Genomic DNA, 16,549 nt, shown 5'->3' with positions numbered 1-16,549 from the left:
GTATTTCCCCATGCATAAGACGCACCCTTTTTCAAAAAATGTGGGGTCTAAAAACTGGGTGCATCTTATACAGTGGTTGTAGATATTTTAACTTGCATATCCCGCAAGTGATGAGGAGTTGTATGAATGTTATGATGAATAAAACTTGAGTTCAATAACTTTATGTAGTACATTTTTTTCAAATTTCAGGCCCCAAAATTAAGGTGTGTCTTATACACGGGAGCGTCTTATACATGGGGGAATACGGTAAGTCATTTAAGCCTCATAACAGTCATAGGAGTGCAGTAGCATTACCCCTATTTTTAGATGAGGTTAGGTAATTTGTCCACTATGACACAGCAAGCAAGCTTCAGACCTAGGGTTTGAACCCAGAAACTTAGGACTATGTAGAACACCCCTTAACCAGTCCTGTGTTGCCCTTCAGTGCCCTAGAATTTGTATTTTAAAGTCTGTATGCTCATCCATCTTTCTGCCCATTCAGTGGAAGTCTCCTGATGCCCACTCTGTTGTAAGTATTTGTGTTAGTTGCTGGGTCGGGAGAGGGTGCAGGTGGTTCTTTTTGTGCTAATTTAGGGATTCGAAAAGAAGCTAAAGGCTGGGGTGACCGGTTAACTCAGTTGGTTAGAGCGTGGTGCTGATAACACCAGGGTTACCAGTTCGATCCCTGCATGGGCCACGGTGAGCTGTGCCCTCCCTAAAAGTGTCAACTATGCCATTGTAGCATGAAAGCAATGCATAACCAGTGACCATGGCTGTTCCCCAATAAAATTAAAAAACAAAACAAAACAAATTTCAAAAAGAAAAAAAAAGAAGCTAAAGATAAGTGGCCTTTGTCCTGAGAAGCTGTTCTGGGCTTGTATTATACATTCTGGTCACTAAGCTTGCCTCTGAGCTCTTTTATATCTTCTGGTTTTCCTGCTTCTTTGGGTATCAGGCTTCCATCTTGTTCTTCTCCATGCTATCATGCTGGCCCTGCCGCTTTTCCTGAGCTTTTACCTCTTGTGGGAGAGTCTGAGACCTGCTTCTGTGTCGCAACCCCAAGACTTGGCATGACAAATTGCCTTCCTATCATCCTTAATGCTGGCATGTCAAATATAATATGCATTCTGCTCACATACTGCTACCATCTCTTATATCCATCTACATCCAAGAAGACTGTATTATCAACATAAAACTCATCGAAGCATTGCATGCTGGGAAACCGGTCCTCCATATCAGAGCTGATCATATGGATAGGGGCATTGTGTAGATTGCATCTGTCCTAAACAGCAAATTAGCTTTGCTTGACATCAGCTACCGTATTTTGCCTGCTGTGAGCTTGCCACTGCCCTTCTATGAAATGCATTTTGTAACAGTCTGAAAGAAATACAAAAGATTGATTACAGTTGGCACAATTCGTGCATACTTCTGCGGTTATTATTGTAGCAGCTTCTGTGAAAGGCTCAAAAAAATCCTTTCGCCAATTTCGTTCCTCTATAAAGTTTCTTTCAAATGTTAGTGGGCATATTTATGCGTAATTCGGATCAACTTCTAATGATAGGCCCTTATTCTTCGTGTTTTGATGTTCTGTTTGCCTGCATGATTGATTTGCCGTTATGGGAAAACATTTGAACTAAAAAAAAAATTCCCCTGAACTTTGTTCACTAATCTTATCAAAGAAAATAGAAGCAGAACATGTAGACAGAAACATGCCAATTAAATTTACTTTTCCAATTCAAATATATTTGATCTGTATTCATTATGTAACCGGGGCAGAAGTTGCTCCTTGATTCGACAATAACAGTTAGGTTTAGACTATTTTTCAAAGTCTTTAAAAATTCAGTGGAGAACAGAATTGGCAATGTTAACTACTAATGGCATGTATTCTTTGATATTAAGTTAGGATACCTGAGAGATTATGTCATTGTCCTTAGAGTCAATCTCATTTACCAGCCTTGGTGAACAGTGAGCAATGGTGCGATTTCTGGAAACATCCAGGCCAGCCTTACTATGTGGTGAAGGATTGTTTACGGCAAGCCAATAGTGACAGCAGTGTTAGCAGACTAACAAAGGTGATTCGTAGGCATGCAAAGGTCCAGTTTATTTTTCTTGACTCAAAGGGATGGGTTCTTTCTCAAAACCTTATTTAGATTTTGGTGAACTGGGCTAATGGCCTGAGTTGTTTGCTTCCTTTCTAGCTCTCTCACATTGCCTAATTTACTGTCTATTAACTAGGCATATGAATCAGCCATTGTGAAACCAAAAAAAAAAAAAGAAATACACACCCTAAGGCCTAGAGATGTTCTAGGAGCTCAGGTAAATGGAAGATAGTAGGAAAGAGCAGGTGACATGGACTTGGATCTGAATCCTGATCCCATCACTTGCTAGTAACATGCCCTTGGGAAAATCATTTACCTTCTCCAAGTCTCTCCACTTTTCTTCATTTGTCAATTCCGTGAAATGTTAGCCCTGCTTTCATAGGTTCGTCAGAGGGTTGCATAAGATCACGGACAGGGGACAGTACTTAGGTAAAAAATATACTTAATATTTTTTATTTTATTTTTAAAGATTTTTTTAATTGGGAAATTGGGGGGATGGGAACAGTGCTGGGGAATTAGGGGGAAGGGGAACAGAGAAGTTGCTGTCGTTTTGTTCTTCAGTCTAGTTGTGGAGGACGTTGCTTCACAGCCCAAGTTGGCACCATCATTGCGCTCTTCCCAGGCGAGGCAGATCAGTCGCCGGCTTCTGGACGGCCGCTCACAGTGGTTGCTGGTCACTCATGGCGGCTGCTGACTGCACACGGTAGCCCATGGCAACCCACTGCAGCAGGGGCTGCAGCCTACGCCGTCGCCAGCGACTCACGGCAGCCCAGCTCCAGGTTGAGCTGTTGTTCAGCATCTTAGCTGTGGAGGGCAGTGTCACTGGCCCTCATATGTGGGATCGAAACCCGGGCCCTCTGGAATCCCAAGCCAACTCTTAAACATCGTGCCACTCGGCCGGCCCAATATACTTAATATTTGAGTGGTTAGTATTTTGAGCTTGTAGGTGGTGGTCAGGCTTCTGCAATTTAAGATGTTTACAGGGTATCGAGAGTTCTAGCCCCATCAGGTCACTACCCCTAAAAAGCATCTTCCCTCCAAACTGTTCTCAGTGGCTGATTCACATTCCATGCTGTGATGCCACTTCAAGAAAGTATGTAATGTCTGTCTGTCTGCATATATGTATGTCTGTCTGTATGCATGTATGTCTGTCTATGTCTGTACATCCCTCTGTATGTCTATCGTATGTCTGTATGTATGTCTCTGTCTAGGTCTGTATGTCTCTCTGTCATTCTGTATGTATGTATGTATGCATGTATGTATGTATTGGGTGTTTATGCTGTGCCTAGCAATGTGAAAGGTATTGAGGACACAGAGACCATGCAACATGGTCCCTCCCCCTGAGTATCGAGTGGCCTAAAACTGCATTCTGCTTTGTGATCAAGTGGCATAGAATTTCTAAATACAATTTAACAAAATTCCCTGTGTCGTTCAAAGGTGGTTTTTTTTCCTCATAAACCTAAGTTGCTCCAAATGCAATTATTTATAAACTACTGTGTAACAAACGTTCAATTGGCAACCTTTATTTTAATTGTCTTCCAGTGGCTTTTTAAAAGGGGGTACATTTTATTAAAGCTCATTTGGCATTTATTGAGAACTACCATATATCAGCCATTTTTACTGTTGCTCTTTCCACTCTGATGACAATCTATGAAGTTGTCCTCCTGACAGTTTATGAGGAACTGATGGCTCTGAGAAGTTTAGTGACTTGCTCAAGGTCATATAGCTAATAAAATGCAAAGGCAGGATTTGAATCTAGACCTTTGTGACACTAAGTCCCATTATCTGTACATCCTTGCCCCATGTATGTAGGAGTTAAAGATGGGGGCCAATTCCCGAGCGATGTTTAAGGGCCATGTTGGAAGATATTTTTAAAGAAAGCTAAATAGATGAAGGTGATAAATCCATTAAGTGCTTAAGAAATCTTAGCTGTGTTGGGGTTTGGGAATGCTTTTCATGGCAAGAATGTCTGTGTTCTCTGAAGTTCTTTTCCACTGAGTGGATTCAGAGTTTTTAAAATTGAGTTTGATTATTGGAAAATGAATTGAATTAATAATTTGTGGTTATCAATTGTGTGGTCCTCAGTAGTACTTGTTACCTGTATTTGGCTTAACTTAGTAATCTCCGTGACCTGTACTTGAACTGTATGTGTGACATTGTTTACAGAGTTTCCATTTGAATGAAATTAAATACTACAAACAACAGGAAAACAATATTTTACATTTTGGTCCTGAATTGTTCTATTAAGGTGCATATGACAGCTTCAGAGGCTGCTTCTGCTCTTTAAACAAAGCCCATCATGGGGTCTGCTCAATGGGTAGCTGCAGCCAATAGAAATCAGTGCCATCAATGTTGAATTGATGCACTTGGACTAAAGCTGTGCCCTCAGTGCCAGTCAGCATCACACTCTCCTGTCCTTTTGCAGCAGAATGAATTGATCTGAAGTTCAGGTGCAGCGCTACAGGAAAACCAGCACTGCGGTTTCATGAAACAGACCTCTTCAAATCTGAACATTTCAGAGAGAATACTCTTTCTCCTTTTCTGTGCAATCAAATACACATACCTGTGCCATGTACTGTAGTGGGAGGTAGGCTGCAATACCTCCTCTGATTCTTCTGGGCAAACAAACCTCAGAGGCACCGTTTGTTCCCTGTGCCAAGTGGTGTCACTGCATTGAGTTCTCAGAGTTGCCAAAAGATCAGGGGCGAGCGCTGAGAAAAACTGGGACTTTCCCTCCTCCCTAATTCCCAGCTGAGAATCAGATTCCAACCTTTGTAAAGTGATTCATTTTCACCTTTTCTGTGTTCAGATTTGTGTGGAATCAAAACTCATTAGAAATATTTTCTTTCCCTGTCTGCTTCATGTTCGTCTTTCTCTGGCTAAAGACGTGATGGGGATAACACATCAGGTCATTAAAATAAAATAGATACCACCCACTCATTTTGATGGCTTTAAAGCAAATGTATCTCTGTACCTGGGGGAGATGGTGTGGCCCCTCCTTCTCTTTCCTTTTTCTTTTTCGGTTCTGGTGAACATGAAAAACAGACATTGTTTCAAGGAAACGGTGAGGTATCCAAACGAGGTCAAATTACGCCTCCATACCAATGCATTTATTCCACTGATTGCACTGATTGTATTTGACCATGTGATAATTAGGCCACACTCAGATCGCAAATTCCCATTTTACACCTTTTCGGTTTTCTCATCCAAAATGCACTAATGGCCTAAAAAGTACTGTGGTGTTAGGTCACCAGAGAAGCCATTTGTATGATGTTCTCGCTAATGGGGATGTTTAAATGGAGGGAAGGCTATTTCTACACATTGAGGCTCTACATGGTCAAAATACAGCACCAGTATAATCATCAGAGGGCACTTTTTCTTCCGGGTAATGGTGGCTGATTGTTACAGATTCAAGCTATATAAGTGAGTGTAATTGGAGAAATACATACACATGCCATTAGCCTTTGGTTTGCAATGGATAATTTAATGTACAGGTATATACAGGATTGATATTAAATTATCCATTCCAATCTAATGGGAAAATGGGCGGCAATGGAAAGAATTAGCCTGTGGCCAAATTGAGAGCCTTTTCTTTCTCCTCTATTACATGTGATTTCAGTTCTTTCTTCCATGTAAGTATTTGAGCACTTCAGCCCACTCTGAGCCAGGTGAAGAGAATATGGACTCAAACATGTTGTCTCTGATAATAGATAAGGCAAGTGTTACCTCCCCATAATATGTTTCTATGTATTTTGAAAGATGGCTTCATGGAGACAGCCATCTTTGAGGGTAAGAAAGAATATCCTGCTGGTGGCATTTTAGCTCTAATGAAATAACTGCTTCTGTGTATCACAAATGCTGTCCCTAGAGAAGGATCAGTTGCCAATAAGTATCTAGGTGGAATTTGGAATGGTTCCCACTGAGCCACCAATGGAACTAGGCAATGCCTGTTGTGAAGAAGCCACTGGGATGACAGGTACAGGACAGAGGAACAGAGGAGTGGATAAAGGCTGAATGGGGCATTAGATGCGGGAGACCAGCTCCCACAGGTCCAGGGGTTCCCTCAGGTGGAGGCGGAGTCAGGCGAGGGAAAAACACGCGGAGACACAGGAGCGCTTTTTCAAGAAGAGAAGTGTCTCACTTTATTTTACAGCATGCCCCTTTTTATACCCGGCACTTTAACCATTGTTCCATTAGTATCAGGGTTTTACTTCCTCATAATTCTTATGCTCCAGGGTACAGCTATACCTTTTCTATGCTAAAAACTAACTTATCCCAACTACGCCCAAATCCTTCCACCCTCAATGACTGTGATCAAGGCCTGAGCCTTTACATAATCGCCTAAAGGATGGTTACCATGACCACCCAACATTTATTCTAAAAACTATTGTCTAAGCAGGATCTTAAGATTTACAGGGTGTGTACTTTGACCTTTCCTAAAAGACTAGTAGTGTGACTAAAATTACCTTTAGTGCATAAAATATAATTATTGTGAGATATCTATTAGAAGGGGTGTAAGATCTTCATCCTACTGGGGGGCATCCAAAGGGGAATTTAAATTCTTTAAGATATAAAGCAGCACCTGTTTCTCAGTCAGAGCTTCAGAATGTGTCACAATTGCAGTGTTTGGTCATGTCAGATACTGAGGCACAGGCGGCTCCTGACAATTAGAGTCTGGGGAACCAGAGGGATTTGGGAGAGGTTGAACCCTTGGTTCAAACCCTGGAGCTACTACTCATTTATTCAATAAATGGTGCCAGTGATCCCCTTTGAGCTTACCATCTATGCAAGTAGAGAGACATTAATCAGATGACTCTTGCATTCACCAAATAGGTATTGAACTCATCATGTTACAAATATGGTAAGTGCTGTGAAGAAAAAATACAGGTTATGAGACACCTGACCTACTTTGGGGCATCAGCGAACTTCAGTGATGGAACTTGATGAAGATGTGAAGGTTGATGTGAGATGTAAATAATGAATATGAAGAATGAAGGATTGTTTAGGCGAGGTGTGCAAAAGGAACATTCCTGAAAGAGGGCATAAGGGGCCCAAGGAGTGAATACAGTATGTTGTAATGCATTACATGAAGGCAAGCATGTCTGGCGCATAGCAACCAAGTGCGAGAAAGTAGTAAAAGATGAAGCTAAGGAGATGGGAGGGGAATAGAGCCTTCCAGGTTTACCTCTCCATGGTGAAGTGTTTGAACAATTTCACAAGAAAAATGGGAAGCCGTTCTCACGTTTTATAGAAGATAATCTTTTAATTAGCTGACTGTAGCTGTAAGAAGGCAGAGAATGAATTCAAGCAGGAACCATACTGGAAGTAAGCAGACTATTTAGGAAGCTGCTGCCGAAGACTGTTGGCTTAGACTGGTATGGAAGCAGTGGAAGGGAAAGATGGGTGGACTGTGTGACCTTGGGCAAGTTGATTCACCTCTCTGAGCCTAATTAGGCTTATTATCTTTTAGGTTTTATTGTACCATATCTATTGATTTTTAGATCAGGCTTCGCTTCTCGGATTAGCTGTTAGGTATAACCTCCCTTAAGATGTCAACTATTCAACAGAAACTTTCTGTCCACGCTTGATATATGAGGGAAAGACAGAGCTAGCTTAGAAGTCTTTCGAATTGTATGTATTGCAATTTCTTGAGCATTGCAGTATAATTAATTTACACATTTTTTGGTAAAATTTGGCTTTGAAATGAATGAAGGACCATTGACATAGCACCACACTTGTTATTCCTGTCATCTTAAAGGTATAAACAAAAGACCCAATAGAAGGGTCTTTTTTTTTCTTTTTGCATTCAGCAGTAATTACATACAACTATACTTTTTTAGGAAATTGATAACAGTAAAGAGACATTTTTTGCCAGCTCCCCCTGAAGAGGCAGTCCAAGGACTATCTTTTGTTTTTAGAGTTACAAAGACTTCCAAACAAAATGAAAAGGAAGTGCCCTTCAGGGTTATAGTGTTTTGCCCCTAACCTTTGAAACTTGGCAAACATTTATTGCGAGCGCTCATCACGCTAAGCTCTGTAATTATTTTGCACAATGTCTAGTAGGCAATAGATGACTCTGTAAGTGACGATTCTGATTCTAGGTGTTCAAATAACATTGTTGGTGAGGGTAAGCAAACACTGAAGCTAGATACCTAAGTCATTCCAATGGTTTAGTTCCATTTGATTGATGTTGTTGGGGTGCAGGTTCTCTCAGAAATGTCTTGTGCTAGACATCTTCAGGGAAGGCAATGATGTGGATCTAGCCACAAACAGTGTTTAAAATATTGTAGTTTTGAAAAACAACATCATAAAACATAGAAAACTCCGCACTCAGTGATTAGAGAATAAAAATTATTTTCTAAGCAATGGGGCATGTGTACAAAAATCAACCTTGTATTAAGCCTTGAAGGAAATCTCTGATACCTAAAACCCAGTATCATATAGATGAGGTTATTTGAGAAAAATGCAATATCGTGTGACATCCACAAGTATAAAATTAGGGAGAGAAAAACCTATTGTCATCTCAGTAGGTATAGAAATGATTCAGTGAACTTCAATAAACATGTGTGGTTAATAATAAAAACCCACCTTACAAACTAAATATAGATCCTTCACCTGATGAAGGCTATCTATGAACACCCAATGGCAAACCATATGCTTAATCGCAAAATATTAGGTGTTCATGTGTCTCTTTCAATTCTGGAATGAGAATAACATGAAAACCTCTAATCACCATTTTTATTCAGCATCATAAATGAAGTTCTTACCAGATCATTGGGAAAGGAAAATATAAGTGTTGAAAATATATTATTTTCACACATGGCATGATTGTCTACAAAGGTAAACTAAGAGAACATATAGACAAACTAATAGAAATAATACAGAGTTCATGTTTTCTGGGCATAGGATCAATATATAAAACTCAATACTGCTCTTCAACAGTAAGAATCAAGGAGAAAATGTTATAACAAATTCTGACAGGCAATATGACGTCTGATATTGTGCATTGGTGTCTCTTCTCCCTTTCTTCTGGGACTTAAATTGTTTTGCAAGATTTGCCCCATTCCCCCCAATATGTTAGGCCATGAGGTTTGTCCTTTTTTCCAGGCCCTCCAAACAGAAATGAATCAATTTAAAACAAAGAACAAATGAGGAAACAGGATTTGGGGGAAGAACTTGAGAGAAAAATTCCTTTGTAATACATCCCCTTCCAAGTCCATAGTGACTCTGAGTTAGCTACTCCTATGGAAATTGGAACCCAAAGTGACAACACTGATTCTTCTGGTACCAGGTTGTTCAATATTCATTTTGGTGCTGTCTCACCTAAGTGAAGGTGTCAACACCACATTAGAGAATATGATCACTTACCTGAGTGTATTCAGGCAACTTTATCATGTTACTTTTCTTTTAAACCAATCCCACTGACTTTTGAAAGCTATTTTGGAAAATTTCAAGGAAAAGAAGTATAAAAAAGGAAAGGGAAGACCAAAAGGTAATACAGATACTTTATGACGTTAACCAATGAATAAGAAGCTATTTAAAGACAAGAGCCCTGGAAATTTCCAGTTAAGATGGCAGAGTACATAAACATGACTCACCTCCTCTCAGAACCACATCAGTTACAACTAATCTAAAGAATAAACGTCTAATAACCTAAATATCTAATAATCTAATAATCTAAAGAATAATTGATAATCGCCCGAAATCTAGCAGAACTAAAGCCCTACAGGTATAGACATATAGAGGAAACCACCTCCAGAGTAGTAGGATGGGTAGAGACTTGGAATGGGCTGGTCCCACACTTGTGTGTGACCACTAAACATTGGGAGAGACATCTTTCCTGCAGAGGTACACCCCGAGGATCGAGGGGGTACCCAGACCCACACCAGGCTCACTAACCCAGGGTTTCATTGCTGGGGAGTGAAGGTCCTATATCTTATGGCTGTGAAAATCAGCAGAGATTGTGGTTGTGTGAGACTACGGTAGCTGCAGACCTAGGCTCTCCTCTTAAAGGGCTGGTGAAAGATTTGACTCACTGATGGACTCACTCGCTGAGCTCCAGTGCTGGGGTAGCAGCTTGAAAGGGGCAAGTGACAAATGGGGAGGAACTGAATATTCTGGCTTTGGGGTGAAGGTTGGAGGGGCAACTTTTTCCTGGAGGGAGGAACTGGCAGAAGCCATTGTTTGTTTGTCAAGGTCTCCATTCCCCCACCCTCACCTGTCGCCACCCTCACCCGACTGAGGCATCTGCGATATCTGAGTTTCCATCAACCTGGGTAACACTGTTCCTTCACTCTGCCATAGTGATTCCCTGTCTTAGCTTCTGCTGCGGACTTTCCTAAAATCTCTCAAAGATTCAAAAAACCCAGAAGAGCAGCATCTGGCTTTGGTGTGTCCTGTACCTCTGGTTGAGTAGCCGTAAGCCCGGCATTAGTGACAGCCAGCCTCAGTTTGTGGATTGGACTCCCATGGCACCTCCAAGACCAGTGTCAGCAGTGGCCATCTGCAGATTGCTTTGTGGCTCACAAAAGGTGGCTTTGGGCAGGACACAGGCTGTGGATAAAATTGCACTGCAGGTGGTCCCCCTCCCGAGAGGCAACAGGCCTGGTATACTTGGAAGCCAACTTCTGAACAAGCTAGAGCATCACCCGCCCACCTACTGGGATGACACACCCAAAGTTCAGACTGGGCAGGCAACAGAGCCCTGCTAAATCAAATTCTGCTTCTTAGCATCAGCCCCTGCACAACAAATCTTTCACTGGGGTCATGGCCAGTCCTCACAACCAATCAGCCTGAGTGTCAATCCTTCCCATTGTTTTGCAAACAGCAACCAAGGTCCAACTACAACAGGAGGGCAGACAATCCACACAAAGGGACATGCCTGGAGTACTAGGCTCAGGAGACCAGGGAGGCTGCCCCACTGGATCCCATAGGACCACTATACATAATGCCACTCTACCAAGACTGAGAGGCATGACATAATACATAGAAACATACACAAGGAGGCAGGCAAAATAAGGAGACAAACAAACATGTCCCAAATAAAGGAATAGAGCAAAGTTCCAGGAAAAAAAACAAAATGGAAATAAGAAATTTACCAGATGCAGAATTGCAAACACTGGTTACAAGAATGCTCAAAGATCTCAGGGAGAACTTCAACGAAGAGATAGGGAACAAAAATGGAGATAGAAAACATGAAAAAGAACCAGTCAGAAGTAAAGACTACAATAACTGAAATGAAGGCTAGTTTAAGGTGCCTCTGGGGCAACGTCAAGCATACCAACATTCACATTATAGGAGCACCAGAAGGAGAAGGGAGAGAGCAAGGGAGTGAAAACCTATTTGAAGAAATAATGACAGAAAACTTCCCTAATCTGGTGAAGGAAATACACTTACAAGTCCAGGAAACACAGACAGTCCCAAACAAGATGAACCCAAAGAGGCCCACATGAAAGCACATCATAATGAAAATTCCAAAGGTTAAAGACAAAGAGATAATCTTAAAAGCAGCAAGAAAAAAGCAGTTATCTACAAGGGAGCTCCCATAAGACTGTCAGTTGATTTCTCAACAGAAACTTTGCAGGCCAGAAGGGATTGGCTCGAAATACTTAAAGTGATGAGAAGCAATGACCTACAACCAAGATTACACTACCCAGTAAGGCTTTTATTTAGCATTCAACTACAGATACAGAGCTTCCCAGACAAGAAATAGCTAAAGGAGTTCATCAGCATTATTCCAGTATTACAAGGAATCTTAGAGGGACTTCTTTAAGGTTAAAAAATTAAAAATATGAATACTAAGATGGCAATAGCTACATATCTATCAACAATTGCTTTTTTTTGCCAATTACTTTATTTTTATTTATTCATTTATTTTTAAGCTGAGCCATCCTGCCACCTGTTGGCAGCTCAGCCACAGCTCAGCTTGGGCCGGGCATCGAACTGCTCTTGTTCAGAGCTCAAACTTTTGAGTGAGCGCTTAACCAACTGAGCCACTCAGCCAGCCCCTGCCAATTACTTTAAATGTAAATAGGTTAAATGCTCCAATCAAGAGATGGAATGGCTGAATTGATAAGACAACAAGACTCTTACATATGCTGACTAGAGGAGAATCACTTCAGATAGAAAGACAGACAGACACAGACTGAAAGAAAAGGGATGGTAAAAAGATATTTCACAAAAATGGAAATAAAAACCAAAATAAAACCTGAGGTACCAATACTTATACCAGAGAAAACAGACTTTTAAACAAAGGCTGTAATGAGACAATGAATGACCCAGTGACCCCACCTCTGGGTATTTATCGAAGTAACCCAAAATGCTAATTCAAGGGGACAAGTGCATCTATATGTTCACTCCAGCATTGTTTACAATGGCCAAGATGTTGAGTCAGGCTGGGTGACCGTCAGTGGGTGAATGGATAAATAGTAGTTGGTACATATATACAATGGACTATTGCTTGGCCATCTTAGGGAATGGGCTCTTGCCATCTGTGTTGGCATGGATGGACCTGGAGGGTGTTGTGCTGAGTGGAGTATGTCAGACAGAAAAAGAATGATGCATGTGATTTCACTTATATGTGGAATCTAAAGAACAAAATATGCAAAAGAGAAGCAAACTCATAGATACAGAGAATATTTTGATGGTTGCCAGATGGGAGGGGAGTTGGGGGTAAATAACAAACAGGAAAGGATTAAGAAGTATATATTGGTTATTACACAGCGGTTATGGGGATGTAGTGTATAGCATGCTGCATGTAGTCAGTAATATTATAATAACCATGTATGGTGTCAGATGAGTACTAGATTTATTGGGATGATAGATGGGAGGGGGTTTGGGGCCCAGGGTGAAAAAGGTGAAGGGAATAAGAAGTACAAATTGGTAGTTACAAAATAGTTATGGAGATGTAAAGTAAAGCATAGGGTATGTAGTCAATAATATTGTAATAACTATGCATAGTGCCTGGTGAGTACTAGACTAGTCAGGAGGATCAGTTCCTAAATTATACAGATTTCTAACTATTGGATGGTCAGAAAACTCATGACGCATTTTTGGAACGAAAATCAGAAAAATACGTCATGACTTTTCTGACAACCCAATACTATGCTGCACACCTAAAATTAATATAAAATAATATTGAATGTCAAACTAAATAAAGTGAAAAAAAAGGAGAGGAGGCCTGGTTTCCTGTGATTGCATTCCTAGAATAGAAAGAAACCATTCATCTGCAAAGAAATTTTAAGTTTTGAGGAAATCATTGCAAGAGGATTTTAAAACTGTATTGAAGAATCAAATATACCACCTCAAGTATTCCTTGAAACTTATGGATGTTGGTGAAGATTTTGTAAAAGAAGATTTTGATGATTATAGATATGAATATTTAGATATCTATGGATCCATTTCACCTATTGGGCAGTCCATTACAGAAGATACATGTTATCTTTAATATGCAGATGAATGTGATATCAAGTTGGTAGAAGGTAGTTCTCACGTAAGTACTGAATTCCTAAAGAATATGAACCTTTATGTAAAGCAAGAGGAAAACAGTAAGGAAGCTTCTTTGTCTATAAATAGGAGATCTTCAAAGATGAATAAATTAATAGTTAAAATAAGGACAGAATTATTAGAAATGGAGGGCAGTTAGAAAGGAATATAGTGCAGTGCAAGGAAAATAGTATCAAGAAGAAGCACTTTATATATTTCAGAAAAACTTATAAAGTGTGTTTGCATGTGTATGTGACTGTGTGTGTCTGTACAGGTATCCTCTATACCCTGAACCTTATATGGAGAAAAAAAACCCCTGACTTTGAACAAGTATATACATTAAATGCAAAGAAACGACCAACACATATTCTAAAGGATAAGAAAAAAGTGCTTTTAGAACTACCATAGGGGAATGAGTCTCACATAGGAAAAGTAGAAGCTTTCACAGGAAAAAAATATCATTTCTGAAATACAGAAACAGTGTCTCAATAACTAAAATACAGTCTCTGAACATCATCGGAATTTGTTTTATTTTGTTTAATGAAAGCTCAAAATTGACCCTAATTTAGTGAGCTCAGAATGTCAGTTACTTTCAAGCACATAAGGTCTTATTTCCTCAACTATTTATGTAATTTAGGAATATATAGTAAAATTAGAGTTATTTGTATGATAAATTGCTAAATTGTAATGTGAAAAAATTCTTTTCATGTAGAAGCAAAACCTGTAATAACTCTAGGCATATACCTAACCAAATATATGTCTCGTAAGGAAATATTGTGAAATTTTCTTGAACAGAAACAATGACCTGAATATAAATAATAAAGATATGTACCATTTTCGTGGTTTAGAAGACTCAATATCATGAAGAAGTCAACTCTGCACAATTTAATTGTAGTTCAGTTCAATTCCAATTAAATTGCTGAGATTTTTTTCATGGTATTTGACAAATTTATCCTAAAATTTGAATAGGAAAAGAAAGGAAAATGAATTGCCGAGATCTGATGGAAAAGAAAAATAATGTGAGAGTAGGTTTATCACATATTAAGAATTTTTATTAAGCCATATTAATAAAAAGTGTGATATTGGTAAAGGGATTGACAAATATACAAATAGAGCAAAATAAAAATTCCAGAAAGAGACTCATGGGGAAAAAAGTGAAATTCCTTCCCCTCACCCATACAGAAATGTAAATTCAAGTTGGATTGAAGACCTAAATGTTGAAAGCAAAAAATTATTTGCTTTTGAAAGTTTTGAAGCATATCATAGTGATCTCAAGGTAGGAAAGGATTTCTTAAAATCATAGAATGGAAACCATAAAGAGAAAAGATTGATAAATTTGACTTCATTAAAAATAAAAAATGTTATAAAATATACCACAAGCCAAATTTAAAATAATGAGCTATGGTCTGGTGGAAGGCACTTTAGCTCTTACAAATAAGGAAGGATTAATATTCAGAAGCTATCAAGTACTGTAAAAATCATTCTAAAAATGACAGTTCATTAGAAAGATGTGCAAAGGATATAACCATGCAATTTGTAGAAGGTAAAACCTGATTCACCTATAAACATATGAAAAAAGGTACCCTCAGTCAGTAGTAATGAAAATGTAAATTAACATCAAAACAAGAGAATACTTCACAACCATCCAATTGGCAAACATTTAAAAGCATGATAATGCCTCGTGGTTATGCCAAGGGAATATGTAATAAAGTAGGAGGTCTGCTGGGAATATAAATTTATGTACCTGCTCTGGAGAGCACTATGGCATTTATCTAGCAACATCAAAGATGTATATACCTTATTATGATCGCGAAATCCCCCTTCTAGGTACTTATCATGCAGAAAGCCTTGCACATGTAAGAAGACATAAATAAAAATGTTTATTTCCTCATAAAAAATTCATGTCCAACAATATCGGAATGGATTAATATTGTAAATAGCAACATATTTAAAGAATGGGAGCCTATATATGTCCATTTAAATGAATTTACTATATCCATAAGTGTCAATACAGATGAAGCTGGAAAATATTATTGGGTGTATAAATTAATTTGTGAAAGGATATTTTCAATACTGCAAGGGTGAAACTCGGAGAATCTGTAACGTAGTTAGACTTAGCTAGTTTGTCGTTTGACTCACTGCATAGCTCACTATCTATGTTAGTAGTTAGCTCACTACTAACTGTAGTTAGACTTGGCTAGCTTGCTGTAAGATTCACCCTGATATTCAGCTGTTTTCTCTTTGTTTTTCCTCTCACTGATTGATTTAAGAACTCTGTTTTGTTCCTGTCTGTCCTACCTCTATTCATACCTGTTAATGCATTTAATCAACAGAATCCTAACCTGGAAAGGGCAATTTCTCAATCCTCAGGCGCTGGGACACCGGAATCCATTTTGCAACTCCCTTGTATTTTCACTGGTGACACATAAAGCCCCAGGCCACAGTGGCCCAGTCTGAGTCTTAGTCTGAGTCCAGAGTCTGGAAATAATATTATCTTAAGACAGTCCAGGCCCCAGGAAGCAATGTCAGCCCTGGGACCTGCCTGCCTGACTCCTGCTTTCCTTTGTCCTTCTTCCTGTGCACCTATAAAACCTTCTGCTCATTCTAGGAACAGGAGATGGCCTTTGGACAGGAGTCCGCCATCCTCCCAGAATGCCAGCATTCTGAATAAACCTGCTTTTCTTCCCACCAACCTCATCGCTCAATTTTTAACTTTTTCAAGCAGCAGGAAGCCGGTCCTTAGTCACAGTAACAATTCCATATGTGCAAAAGGACAAAATAAAGAGTTGTCTATGGCAATAGGTTCTCATAGATCCTTGGTGTAGTGGGTCACACATACCTCGTAAGCTTTCCCTGAGGAGCTAGTTGAGAAAGTTCAGTCCTATCCCCTCCTGCCTGACAAATCTGAGTCAGTGAAATATGGCGACCCTCCTGGACACTTTTACTTACAGAATATTCTTCCTTTTACCCTTGAAGAAAAGCCTGGT

The 16,549-nt window shown here is 39.6% G+C and overlaps 1 protein-coding gene across 4 annotated transcripts in view; it reads left to right on the top strand.

Moving 5' to 3' along the window:
* Positions 1–16,549, top strand: part of FGF13 (fibroblast growth factor 13) — a 530,394-nt gene that overhangs the window by 134,068 nt on the left and 379,777 nt on the right. The window lies entirely within an intron of this gene.

The sequence above is a fragment of the Hipposideros armiger genome, unplaced genomic scaffold, assembly GCF_001890085.2.
Source record: "Hipposideros armiger isolate ML-2016 unplaced genomic scaffold, ASM189008v1 scaffold_203, whole genome shotgun sequence".
In the NCBI taxonomy this organism is placed as follows: domain Eukaryota; kingdom Metazoa; phylum Chordata; class Mammalia; order Chiroptera; family Hipposideridae; genus Hipposideros; species Hipposideros armiger.
Note: the sequence above shows the minus strand (reverse complement) of the source record. Positions and strands in the feature narration are given on the sequence as shown.